The following is a 12,668-nucleotide window of genomic DNA, read 5'->3' on the forward strand; positions in this document are numbered from 1 at the left end:
TTACAGATTCAAGCACTAACAACCAGGAACGCTGTCCCTGCGGTCCTGATTTTGTTGTCTGACAATCATGAATCTAGTCCCACAAGTTTATGGTGATTTTTACCTAAAACATAACTAAATTTTTCAGCTTTTATCTAATATAAATGAAGTCTAAAAACCGATATACTATCTCTACCTCTGTCTCCCTGTTGGTCTCTGAGTCTGACTCTGTTTTTGTTTCCTGTGTCTGTCTGTGTGTTTCTGTCTTTCCTTGTCTATCTCATTCTCTGTCTCTTTGTCTCTCTGTCTTTCTGTCTCTATCTCTGTCCCTGTCTCTCTGTCTCTGTCTCTCTGTGTCTCTGTCCCGCTCATGCTCCTTCTTTGATAATGTAAATGCAAAAGAATTCATTTGCCTCATGGAACCGATAACCTCTCCTGCCTTTTCTCTATTGTACCAAATCTCAAGAGAGCAACACTTCCATGCCCAGCCTTAAGTTTTTTCTTTCACTTTTCTTCCATCTTGTCTATTTCTATTTATTTATTCTTTCATTAAAAAACTGAGCTGAGCACAGCATGTGACTCTCTGAGGTACTGAGATGACAACACTGCATAGGAGAGACTGAAAGCACACATTATCATCTGACTTTAGCTAAAACTCTGAAGGAACTAAAGACGATGCTTTAAGCACAACAGGCCTTACAATGTGGACAGTTTGGGTTAGACACGTCTGAAAACATCTGTTCAAACAGATCTCAAGAATGTCAGAGACAGGATTGGCATGGATTAGCAGTAAGAATTCAAGATTTCTGAATGAAGAAAATTTAAGAAGCTATTAGAATAGAAGTGACTTGAGATAATTTAGAACTCAAAGAAGAAAACTGAAGTGTTGTGGTTCAGTAGGTAGTTTCGTGAGAAAGCAAAAGTTGAAGCATAAAGAAAAGTGTGAACTTGGCCAGGCGTGCTGTCTCACACCTGTAATTCCAGCACTCAGGAAGGCGAGGTGCCCTGCTTCAGAATAACACTTGTCTTTAAAAAGACAACAACAACAAAAATACAAGTAAGAGGTATGAACTACTGTAAGAAATTCAGATGTTCGTTCAAGCAAATGTGAAGCCATTACAGATGTTCCAGCTTGAGATCAATCCTGATCATAATGAAGCTCCTGTCTTATCCTGCCTGCATAGCAGACAAACAGACAACCAGTCAGTGCACTTCCGTGGTGTTTCTTTGGATAATAAATAACTACATACTACGTCAAAATGAACCACGTTCATTAAAAACAAATCATTCAACAATTTTGTTTGTTTTATCATTAGATTCACAAGCTCTCCCTGATTTTTAACCCCTTCTAAATACTAAACTTAAGCTTAGTCTACTATGCCTAATAAGACAATTCCATCTGAAAGATTTTCACAGCAAGAACCCTGGAAATGTAAAGGAAAATGTTTTATTTCTTAAAGCCTTCCACAGACAGACAGACTTTTGACCATCATCAGTCTTCTGTGCAAAGTTGCCTGTTTATCTAGAGCAGTGGTTCCCAACCTTCCTAGGGCTGTGACCCTTTAATACAGTCCTTCGTGCTGTGGTGACTCCCAACCACAAAATTACTTCATAACCGTAATGTTATCATTTTGAATCATAATGTAAATATCTGATATGCAAAATGCAGGATATATGATATATGATCCCTGTGGAGTCATGATCCAAGGTTGAGAACATCTAGAAAGTAGCACCAAGTGAGGGCTGACATGTCAATATTTTATAGAAAGCAGCAAAAGACGTTGGCTGGGAAGGAGACTCAGAGGTTCAGAGTACTCACTACCAAAGAACAGAGTTAACCAACACCCATCTTCCAGTGACATGTACTTCATCTAATGCCCTCTTTTGGCTTCCAACACATACATATAACACACACACACACACACACACACACACACACACACACACACACATGCACAAGTCTTTTTTGTTTTGTTTTGTTTTTTAAATATGTCAATTCCAGAGAGCTTCTTGGTTAGGTCTTTATTTACTTCTCTGGTTTTTTGTTTGTTTTTGTTTTTATTGTTTTGTTTTTTGTCTTATATTTCTCTGCGGAGATTTTTTGTCTTATTGAAGCTTTGCTTGCATATTTTGTTTTCCAATTTTGTGTTTCTGTGTTTTTATTTTGTTTTGTTTTTTTTCTCTGTGTGTGAACCTCTCTCTCTCTCTCTCTCTCTCTCTCTCTCTCTCTCTCTCTCTCTCATTGCTGTTTTTTTTTAAAGAGAAGAAGAAAGGACACCAAATTGGGGTGTATGAGGAAGTTTGGAAGATCTGGGAGGAGTTCTGGGAAGGGAAAGGCATGATTGGAATATATTGTATGAAGACTTTTTTTAGTAATAATTTGAAAAGAGAATGTCTATTCACCTCACCTTTGTAAGAAACCAGTGTGGAGAGAGCAGTATGAAACACTGCCCAGTTAATTTGGTGAGGTTTGAGGCAGAGATTAATTGTAGGGCATAAAGTAAGAAAATGAATACTGGGAATTTAATGAACTCCTTGGGCAAATCCAATCTATACAGAAGGTCTCTTCAGTTTTACTTTTCTGCTATCTCTGAAGAATGTATTCACTTCATGATCTTCAAATAAATCAAAATACAACCCATTAGGAGTAAAAATTAAAATATAAGAAGAACCCTAAGGGGAGCTGGTATCTAAATGTAAATGAAAGTAATGGTTGGCTGCTTAGAACATTGCATTCCAAAAGATACCAAACTATTTAAAGCCAATATGGTTATTTCAGACCTTCTGCACACATTATATTCATTGCAACTTTCTTGAAGTATTCCAAAAGTATTAAAGTATGAAATAGATATGTGGAAGGAGATATCTCTTGTCATTTTCCTGTACTTTCCCCAAACTAAGAATGTCCAGTGTCGCGCGCCCAATGTCCCACCAGCAAGAACGACAGGATTCTTCTGCGAGCAAGCCTTTACTGTGTTACAGCTCTTCTTAGTGTTACAGCTCTTCTCAGTGTTACAGCTCTTCTCAGTGTTACAGCTCTTCTTAGTGTTACAGCTCTTCTCAGTGTTACAGCTCTTCTGAACAGGGACCCCGAGCAGCAAAATTGCTCGGCTTATATAGACAACAGTATGCTAATTATCTCTCAGGGATTGGTGGGGCTTGGATCACCCCACTACTTGTCCTCCAGGGATTGGCGGAGAATGAATCACCTCATTAGCATATTAACGGTCAACTAACACCTGGTGCATAAACCGCACATGTGCAGTACCGCTGTTCACCACTAGAGGGAGCCCTAGCAAGGGGACAAGCCTGCACATGCGCAGTAAGTCATTTATATCCAGACAAGGCTGGATGTCAGCGCCATCTTTGTTTCGCCGCGCCACTCTCTACAGTCCAGCAGCTTAGTGAATTGGCATTTCCTATTAAATTTTTAATAACCATTTTTGCCCTAAGGTCTATCAAATACTCTTGAGAAAGTGAACCATTAGTTATTAATAAAATCAAAATTTCAAGAAGTATGTACATATGTATTTTGTAAATATACGCAATTAAGATATTACCAAAGTATTTGCTTGATTTCATTGACTACACATACAAAAGACAATCTTAAATTTAGGTTGTATTCTTTCTGTTCTTTGTTCTATGACTCTGGTGGGTCACTCACTATGTTAATGAGGTGCTGTATTTTTCATTTATTTTAATATAGTACTATTGTTTACATTGAACCCATGTGGATGGTGTGCACACTTGCCACGGCACATATGTATGGGTCTTTGTGGAACTGGTTCTTTTCTCCACTTTTAACTGAGTTCTGAGATTAAACTCAAGTTGTCAAGTAAGCACTTTCCTCATGGGGCCAGCTCATTGGCCCCAGATTGTATTCTTCGCTATTTTCTAACGTAGCCTGGTCAACAGATTTCCCATGTGGTAATCTGATGTACATAGGCTTAAGAGTATATAAGAAGTATCTGAGAATTGATTATATTGCATTAAAAATTAGTCTGATTTTTGCCGTAGCTTGGCCCAGGGTGCACAGCACAAGACCACCTGAACCTAACTTGTATCACCCAACCCTGCACCTGCTGATACCTCCCAGGCAATGGATTTATGTTAGTCCAGTTTGAGGAAGCTCTGCCTTACTCTTGTTGATGTTTTCTCACTACTCTTTCTCTAATCTTTGGTGTTCTTGCCTTTCTTCAGTGGGCTAATGAAACAGTCTAAAGGTCTCCTTTACATCTGTACTTTCTGCTTTTACATTGTGCTCCTTGGGCAAAGAGAACAGCAGGAGCAAACACAAAGTGATCTCTTAGGAATGGAACTTGATTTCAAAGCAGGAGAAATTACCCACAGCTAAAACTTCACGAAATGTTTAACTATATATTGAAAGCATTAAGATAACAAAGCACCACTTACCAAATATCTATATTAATTTATGTTGTACCATGTTGTTAGTGAACCAAATTTACCTTTTAAAACTGTAGTATAGAACTTCACTAATAAAGTAACGGAGTTAGCGAGGCCTCTGTAATTAAGGATCTACCTTTTACAGACTGCCTTTGTCTCTAGATTTATTTTGTTTGGTTTTGTGTGCAGGGTGTACTTCAGTTTCACACAAATACATAATCCAGGGATTTTTTTTTCTTTTATACCAGAAAACAAGCCACATACCTTAAAACTGAACAGAAAATAAAAATTCTATCACCATCAGAAGTGTGAGATAAATAAAATTAGAGACAATAGCCAGGGAAATAAAATATGATTTTTTTCATATTGTAAAGAAACACAAAGTATAGCACTTTAAGTGAGAAAATACAGGGGTTTCTAAAATCAGTTTAACACCAGAAAATAGAAACCAGAACTGTTTGCTTGGATACTGTTATGACAATGGTGATCTGTCTTACTCTTTGAATAAAATATAATCAGAACTCAAGGAGAGAAAGTTTTCGTCCTTGAATTTACTAAAATTCAGTGGTGGAGCTACAAACCTATGGGGGAAATAGACTCTTTCTTTCCTTTGATCTTAGCATATTGTATTGTTCAGTTAGGCAATGAACATTGGGAACAGCAGCGGTAGCAGCAGCAATGCTAGGAATGGAGGGTAAAAGTATGCTAGGAAGTTTGTTGAATGGGAAAGAGGACTCTTCATTGCCCTTGAACTAAATGTATCATCAGAACTGCATAGATTACATTCTTGCCATGGTATTTTAAATGTCCTCTCTGAAAGGAATCTCTGTTATGAGGTAGTTTATTGTTTAAGCTTAGATTTAAAAGAAAATGGAGTTGGGAGGACTTAAAGGTTTGTGTCATTGATGTGCTCATTTTGTAGTCTGCAGAAGGAGACTGTATCCTGGATACAGATGCTATTGGCATTTAGCAAATATTCTATGCATGCTTCCCACATTCCTCTTACTTTGGTTGAGCCTTGTGAATATGTTCTAATAACAGGACTGTGAATTATAATGGCCTCTTGCTCCCTAGCTGAGCTCTTAAAATCTGTTATGGCTCCCATCTCTTCTCTTTTTGTTAGTGTGATAGGAGAGAGGCTTCTCAAGCAGGCTGGGCCCCTGAGTGAGAAAACCCAGTCTTCAGAACCTTCACTAGAAAAGAGTAACAGATAACTAGGAAAGGATTATTACTGTTGGAACCACTGAGTTTCTGAGACTTGTCTCCTATGGCAGTCAATTGTTCAACCTAAAACACATAGCATGAAATGTGCTTCCGGTATGACAAAATATGACATTGGCCTATAAGGCAAAATCATCATGTCTTAGGCAGAAAAGATAAAGACACAATTGTGAATATGCAATTTTTAAGGTGTACCTCGTGTTTCTATGCTTGTAGTTTCAGGGGAGGATTCTCTATTATTCTCTACTTGGTATGTCCAATAATGTTTTCTAAGGCTACAATTAGCACAGGAAAAATGAGTGAGCTTGCAACCAGAACTTTAGGTCTTATATGATTGAAAAACATGACAACTTTCATATTCTAAATACTAGATATTAACTTAAAATGTTTTTGAAATTCAAAAGCAAATACAGCTGATCTGCTGGATTAATGAAGTTAGCAGAGATCAGGTGGAGGCACAACTAATCATGTCAGGCAGCCCCTGGCCCAGTACAACATATTAAGGAAGCTATTTTTAAGAAAGAAGTTTCAAGAATTTCAAAGAATAATTAGGGTTATACATAAAGAGTGATAGCTAAACTCAGAAAAAAAGTGACCTTTTTGGCAGAGAGTAAGTTTTGGCTCTGAAATCACTGTTTATCTCCACTGAATGGGAAATGACTAAAATTATCTGCTACTGTCAAGGTCTAGTGGAATCACTAAAATTTGTAGGTAGCATGAAGAAAGAGTAACAGCATACAAGTTATGCCAAAATAACTTACGATAATAAGCCAAATACAAAGTATGTGATATTCATTCCTTCAGCATCAACAACAAAATCATTCAGGTTCTAGGAACTCTTGTAGGCATTTAAGATTAATTGGTGAAAAACAACAACAACCAAAAATGATCTGCTTAGAGTAGAAGTCACAAATTAGAAACATTGGTTAACTTATCAATGCCCTTCTATTTACAGGGGTCTCCCACATTCCATTGAAGGAGTGCATTCCACAAGTGATGACCTGAACACAAGGCGTACTGTGACAAACAGTGGTGGACTGCCTCATTTTGCACACTGACCTACAGAGATTCCCACTTCCCCAATATGCTATTCCTCCTCAGGGCTCTCAATGTCTTACTCTTTTGCAGCATCAACATGGCCAGTCTTTGGTGTAGATCCAGCTGATGTGACAAAGAGAAATCTCATATGCACTTCTTTCAGAAGTATACAGAAAAATTATATGCATTCCATTGTCTCAGTCAGTGCTTCATTGTTGTGAAGAGATGCTATGACCACAGCAACTCTTATAAAAGAAAGAATTTAAGCAGGTCTTGTTTACAGTTTCAGAGGTTTAGTCCATTATCATCATGACAGGAAACACGGTAGCATGCAAACAGACATAGTGCTGGAGATGGAGCTGAGAATTCTACATTCAGAGACAAAGACAATAGGAAGAGAGAGGCCTGGCCTCCACTTTTGAAACCTTAAATCCCACCAGCAGTGACCATACTTCTCCCAAAGAGGCCACAACTACTTTAAGGAAGTCACACCTAATTCTTCTCAAGTAGTGGCACTTCCCAAATGGAGAAGCATTCGTTTATATGAGCCTCTGGTAGTCATTCTTATTCAAACCACCACAGCCATAGTTCTATGTAAAATCCATTCAGACAAAGGACAGTCATACCATCAACAAAGAGGCATGAAAGAGTTGCTGTTTTTCAGTTCTTAAATTTCACAGGGAAGGCTTACAATTCATTTTGCAACAGGCATCTCAGTTGTTCTTTCTTTTTAAGGAAACATCCTGACTTGCCTCCTAACTATATGACTATATGATTATATGAAGGATTCACTATTCCTTACTTTATGTCCTCTCTGTCCATTTCAGGTCAGGTTGGTAGTGTCTCCATCCTTAAATTTCTTAATTGACTTATATATTCATTGAGACTCAAGTTATCAGATAAAACTTACATTTAAAAATATTTTTAGATTTATTTTTTGAGAGCTGTACATGATATAGTTTGATCATTTTCTTTCCTCTCCCTCAATTACTCCAACATCTTCCCCTCATGTCCCAGCTCACCCCAAGTTATGTTTTTCTTTCAAATTAAAAAAAAATACAAAACAAAACAACAAACAAAAAACTCCAAAAGCACAACCAAACATAGTGACACATTTGACACCAGCATTCTGGGGCCAGAGACAGGTGAATCTCTAGGAGCTGAAGGCTAACCTGGTTTACATAATAAGTTCCAGACCAGCCCAGACCTTGAAAAAAAAAGAAAAGAAAAAACAAAAAGGAAAGGAAAAAAAGCAAACACAATTAAAACAATGTCTGATTGATATTGGCCAACTACTCCTGAGCATAGGGTCTGGAGTGTGTTTGATATTCTAGGTGTAACTTCATTAAAGACAATTGATTTCCCCTCTCCCAGGGGTGGTGGGAATGTCACAATCACATCAATGCTGAATATGTTTTGCAGCCTATTTTTGTTTCAGCTTCAGCTGTGAGAAACTGGTCCTATCGTTTAGTTAAGGGTATTGTAAGCTATCATTTCATGTCTTTCTGAAGGTTTACGTAGAATTGTGTAGATTTACATGTGCTTTATTCTTTGAGTCATAACATCCTCTATTAAAACCATCTGAGAGTTTCACAGGTCAAATGTTAAGAGACAGCTTCTTGGGGTGACTCCGTTTTTTCTTTCATATTGTTTCAGTGAAGCTGGGGACAGAACTATAGCGGCTGTATGATCTGTTTTCAAGATGGGTAACTCAGGCACTGGCAAGTTGTTCATTATTGACAAGAGTCCTCAGATCATCCTGATGTGTCCCTCTCCACAAGACTAATTGTGTGTTCCCCTGATATGTCAGCAAGCTTTCCAAATGATCCCAAACACAAGAGAGGAATTGAAATAATATAAGAGGCCTAGTCACTTTCATAACATTCTTTCTGTCACAAGTTATTTGCCATTGATTATGAGTAGTGGTCACAAAATATTTGCAAACTAAATATCTGATAAAAATTGATATCCAATGTATGTCGAACACAATTTAGAAGCAAAAACATAAATAACTTGATTTTCAATGAGCAAAAGAGGTGCACGCCAGAGAATAAATCCATACAAAGGAGAAATAAGTATCTAAAGTATACTCTATGTCACCGTTGTGAGAAAATTAAATCAAGATTAAAATGAAATATTTATCAATAAGGAAAAAGAAAAACATGAGAGATAACTTAATTCCCTTATTCATTATCACATTGTTTGTAATAACTAACATATGCAAGCAAACTACTTGTTTTCCTCCCTGTATTGTTCTACTATATATTTTCCATTGCTACATAATTTAGCCATTCCATATAGAATACCCTTCCAATATATGTGAGCACTGCAAAAACTTTATTTCTTTGCTTGTCGTTGAGCTTATAAAATGATAATTCCAAATAGCTATGAACCTTGCTTTTGATTTTTACTGACCCTTGTGTTTAAATATTGACCTGTAGAACCTTCTATTGCTCAATTTCTTCTAAGTACACTATCTATTGTGTGGATAAAACAATTTACTTTTCTATCTCTGGTCAGTGAACACAGTTTAGATGTACTTATTTTTTACAATCTCAAACAATAGCACTTGAAATGTCCTAGAAATTTTTAGGAATAACAAGGTCGAAACATCATTTGTAGGAATAACGACAACCAAGAAATGAACTTGCTTTACTTTGTTTTCTGTTGTTGTGATGAACACCTTGACCAAAGGCAACTTGTGAAGAAAGGCTTTATTTTAGCTCACAGTTTATAGTTTTTCATTGAAGGAAGGTGAAGGCAGGAATTGAACCACTTATCTGGAGGAACACTGTTTACTGTCTTTTCTCCATGGTTTGCTCAGACTACTGACACCCTCTTCTGATGTAGTCTTGTGTACAAGTGTGAAACATAGTTAGGTATATACATACAAAATGAAATAGATGCACTACAATTTCTAAAGCCTCTGTAGGAAAACTTAAACACTGTGTGTTTAATTTCTTACTTTCTGTTCTGATTTCAGAATGGCTGTACCTACTAAGTTACGTCTCTTCCAACCGTAATAATCACACTCTTGGGAATGCATCTCAAAGAACAGAGAATCAGCATGTTGAGGCTATGTCTGCAAGCCCTTGTTCACTGCGCCGTTGTTGCTAAATAATCAAGTGGACTCAAGTTAAATTTCATCACTGGATAAACAGATGAATAAAACTGTTAGCACATACATGAAGAAAAAGATTCTTAGACTATGGCATTTGAAGAACATGGATGAATTTGCAGGTTATTACTTTATGCTAAATAAAATAAGCCAAGCATCAAAATACAAGTGATGGAATCTTATTTATGGATAGAAGCTTAACAAATTAATCCCCAAGAAGTTGAGAGCACACTGGCAGTTACTAGAGGCTGTGGTAGAGAAAAAGTATACATAAATAATTATATGAACATTGTACAATGAACAAGTTCTGTAGATGTTCAAACACTGTCCTGACCATAATTAACAAAGCAACATTTATTATGTCCATAAGAATGTAGTTACCACTAAAAATTATGTATTCAATCATTAAAATTATCAATAGATATATTAATAAATGTGACTTTTTAACAGCATATGCACATATTAAAGCCATTCTGTATACCATTAAACATGGAATTTTTGCCAGTTAAAACACACTCAGGAAAAATACATTTACTACAGTAAAAAATTAGCATTATTTATCCAGTAGGAAATTTTAAAAATGCACGTATCTTTCAATTCTCCTTAAACAATCAGACAAATTGCTGTTTCAGTAAAAATATTGCCTCATTTTCAAAGAAACGTTACTACTAATAATAAAATATTCTTAAAAGCTAAGAATAATTTGAATAGTCATAACATAAATAAAATACATAATAAATAAAACATGTTTGAGTATTTGCCTACAAAGTATGATCAAGTACATAACTGTCTCGTTTTCTTTATGCATGATGACTACTTCCTTAGCTGAACACTTGTGTCTTTCTGACAAGATCAGTACCAAATATATGTAGACATAGGTAATCTCATCATGCATCAAAACTGCAGCAAACAACAATCAAGCAATATCATTAGCATTTAATTTTCCTCAGTGAGACTAAATAATTACAGTAAATTTTCAAGCTAATTAGGTGCATGAATCCTAACAATTATTGTCAGGGATGTTTGTTTGACTCACAATAATTGGCTGATGGTTTGAAGTCCCCAAAGACATGTCATCTCAGTTCTCGGGGACCACTGTCAGCTTCAAGCTTGGTGGCCTGAGACATTTGAATGACTTGGATCACACTCCTGGAGAATGTGGGAACAAGAACAAAGTCAGCGTCTCCACAAATGCTGCCAGGCCTGCGGGACTTCCAGCTCTTCGCCCGTCCCATACTTTCATCTTCCCTACTGTCACCAGACCAGAGTTTGTAATGAAATATTTCTATTTCTCCTGTGGCCAAGCAATAATTCAATATGGCTGTTCAATAAAAATCAAGACAACACATCAATTCATAATACACAAAACTTTCAGACGGGGTAAAACTTCTGAATATATAAATGTGTTTTAATATTTCCCATATCCACTTGGCTACAAGAGAGACACTCCAATGTTCCATGTAATGCATTATCCACTTCACGACTACAGTTTCTGATATCATGTGGGTTTTACAAAAGTACTACTTCTTAAATTTTATTTAGTAACTGCCTCTGGGAAGCTAACCCTCTGAATAAGACAACACCTGCTGGTTGCATGGTTCCAATACACACTATTCTCCTCACTTTTCCAGGCCTTGTTATACCAAAGTCTGCATGCCTTTCCTTAATTTCTGTGTTCACTTCTGAATGCAGAGGGCAGCCTTGTCTCTTATATACTGGCCAGCTAAGGAAGGTATGCACCTTCTTCACAAGATCATACCACCATACTCTTTTTCCCAGATCACAAGTAATCTGTTTTCTTTCACAACAAAATTCTACACAGATTTCCACCTCATTTTTTAAATTATGTTTAAAGTGTTCATTTTCTAGGTGAAGGGGGAGGAGAACTAGGGTGGAGAGGGGAGGTGCAGGGGAGGGAAGAATCAGGTATAGGGAGGAGAACAGATATGGGCAGTGGCAGGCTTCTCTAGGACATGCCAAAGACCTGGGACTGGGGTGGAGGAGGCTCTGAGGAGCTATAGGGGCAACTCCAGTTGAGACGAGTAGCAGTTGGGGATAAGGATCCAGAAGTGGCCACTTCCTGTAGCTAGGCAGGATTCCCAGAGGAGGCATAAGGGCAACAACCTACCCACAAAACCTTTGTCCCAAAATGTGCCTGGCCTACAAGATATACAGCGACAAGGTTAGAGCAGAGATTGAGGGAATGGCCAACCAATGACTGGTCAAAATTGAGACCCACCCCATAGGCAATAATCAATCCCTGACACTGTTACTGATACTCTGTTATATTTGCAGTCAGGATCCTAGCATAACTGCCCTCTGAAAGGCTCCACCCAGCAGCTAGTGGAAACAGAGACACCCACAGCCAAATATTAGATGGAGCTCGGGGAGTCTAGAAGAAGAGTTGGGAGAAGGAGTGAGGGAACTGGAGAGGACAAGGACTCCACGGAAAAACCAACACAGTCAACTAACCTGGACCCTTGGGGGCTCTCAGAGCCTGAGTCACCAGCCAAGAGTGAGCACAGGCTGGACCTAGGCCCCATTGTCCATATGTAGCAGAAATGTAGCTTAGTCTTCCGGAGGATTACTGGAGAGAGGGTTGTCTCTGTATCTCTTGCCTGTCTGTGAACCCCAACCCCCTAGCCCAGTTTTGTCTAGTCTCAGTAGGAGAGGATGTGACTAGTCCTGCATTGATTTGATGTGCTGAAAATGTGTAACCCTGACACGATGTATGTGGCGGGGATCCCCCTGAAGGCGAAATGAGGGAAGAATCTGTGTGAGGGGATACTGGTAGGAAGAGAGAACTAATATTGAGATGTAACATGAATAAATAAATTAATTAAAAAATAAAATCACGCTGTGGTCCTCTTTTCAAACCATTATCATGACTATCTATACTATTTTGTAA

Source organism: Rattus norvegicus, chromosome 8, assembly GCF_021556685.1.
Source record: "Rattus norvegicus strain SHRSP/BbbUtx chromosome 8, alternate assembly SHRSP_T2T, whole genome shotgun sequence".
Classification (NCBI taxonomy): domain Eukaryota; kingdom Metazoa; phylum Chordata; class Mammalia; order Rodentia; family Muridae; genus Rattus; species Rattus norvegicus.